Genomic DNA, 2,221 nt, shown 5'->3' with positions numbered 1-2,221 from the left:
GCTGTAATCATTCCTGTTTAACATTCAGATTCATGGAGGACTTTAAGACTCTAACATCAAAGGAACAAAAATGTCCTTGAAACAATCCATTTTTATTCACTAAAATATCAATTATATGGGGCTTCTTTGAGCAGAATGTATAGGGCCCCCGGCTTTAATAACAAAGAACAGTAGTCAGAAATATATGTAACCGTTTCGCGGTAGTAGGGGACGACACAAGTTATTATAGCCAAAGTCGGAAAACTTTAATCTCTATTTGCCCTGTTTTCACTATAACGCCTGCTTTGTTCTCCTACCTCATAGATAATGTGCCATATGTCTTGATTTCTTAGAATAAAAAAAACAACAAATCAAAAAATTTTTTTGAACAGGTCATATAGAAATCAATATATATGCTTTACTCTAATAATAATATGCTAACAGTCTGGAGGTTATTTCCGTACATTTATTTTTACAATTTATAGACGGAATGGTAATAATGTGCAATAATAGTTATTTACTGTAGAATATATTACTGATGTTGTAAATGAAGTCACCGATTGCAGTTATACAATATTATACATCATTATACCATTCTGTATAGCAATCCGATTTTCTGCCCGTGAATACTTACATGTTAAACAATGGATGGAAGTCATCCTATAAAATTCTGGGACAATAAGCTGGTCATAATCCTATTTTGGTATGTAAATCTTATTCGTTTTCTTTAGGTTGATACACTTCCTGCATCTCAAGAGCCGAAGGAGGTAATTTATAATTAAGTAATTAATTAATGAACGAATGCTGCATTAGAATTAATAGTGATATGAATTAATAGAGGGCATTAGAGGAAAGATAGGAACTTCAGGGACTAAGTTTGGAAATGTAAATAAAAAGACTATATACATGAGAGTTCTTTTATGTTAAAAAAAAAAGATGGCTTAATCAGAATTTGAAATTATTCTTCCTTTTTCTTCTTCCTATGTTTATTAATAATAATACAGTATAACATCTTTGTCACCATTATGAACATCCAGGTATAAGACAAGATAGCATATATTTGAACAGTTTATTAATTCATTTGCATTAAATGGAACCTGTCACGCTGGAGACCGGGGCAGAATCGGCAATGTGACCGCTGCCCTCTTTCCCTATTCGTAAATTTACAGTCTGCCCCCCCCCCATTCCATGGAAACCAAAGTGGCCAATGATCTGTTAACTGCTAAAGCTTCGTGTCAATACACAATGTGCCCCTTCTCTTTGACCTATCTTCTGCCTTTGACCCAATCAACCACCTCCTCCTCCTACAAACTGTTTCATCCCTTGGCATCTCTCTCCTGGATATCATTGTACCTCTCCTACCGCACAGTCAACATCTCCCACTCACACACCACCTCCTCACCCCACCCCCAAGGCTCCATCCTAGGTCTTCTTTTCTTCTTTATCTATATGTTTGGTTTGGGGAGGGTCATATAATCCTATGACTTCAAGTGCCACCTCGATGCTAATGAAATCTATCTCGTCCAGATGCCACCTCACAGCTATCCAGCATCCCAGAGTGTCTATCAGCAAGTTCTTCCTTCTTCTCCTGCTTTCTTAAACTCAATAAGGACAAGATAGAATTAAAGGGGTTATCCAGCACTACAAAAACATGGCCACTTTTCCCCCTACTGTTGTCTCCAGTTCAGGTGCAGTTTGCAATTAAGCTCCATTTACTTGGAACTGAGTTTCAAAACCCCACCCAAACTGGAGACAACAGTAGGGGGAAAGTGGAAATGTTTTTGTAGCGCTGGATAACCCCTTTAATCTTTCATCTTGCTCCACCCCCATCTAATCTGTCAAAAAAAGTTAATGGTTGCTTTCTCTTCTCTGTCCTACAAGTTCACTGCCTTGGGGTCAATTATGATTCTGCTCTGTCATTTAAACCGCAAATCCATGACCACCTGCACCGTAAAAACTTTTCTTGAATCTGCTCTTTCCTTAACAGTCGGTACATGTCCGAATCATCTGCCGCTTGGACCACTGCAAGATCCTCCTCTATGACCTTCCATCGAACACACTGTTCCCCTCAACTCTGCTGCCTGACTAATCCACCTCTCCCCTCGCTCCACCTCCGCCTCTCTCCTCTGTTCCCCATAGCCCAAAAAACTCAGTACAAATTGCTAACAGTGACTAGAAGGCCATCTACAACCTACCCCCTCCATACCTATCTGACCTGATCTTCTGAAACCACCTACCACCT

This window comes from Dendropsophus ebraccatus, chromosome 6 (assembly GCF_027789765.1).
Source record: "Dendropsophus ebraccatus isolate aDenEbr1 chromosome 6, aDenEbr1.pat, whole genome shotgun sequence".
Lineage (NCBI taxonomy): Eukaryota > Metazoa > Chordata > Amphibia > Anura > Hylidae > Dendropsophus > Dendropsophus ebraccatus.
The sequence above is the reverse complement of the archived record's forward strand: the minus strand, read 5'-3'. Positions refer to the sequence as shown.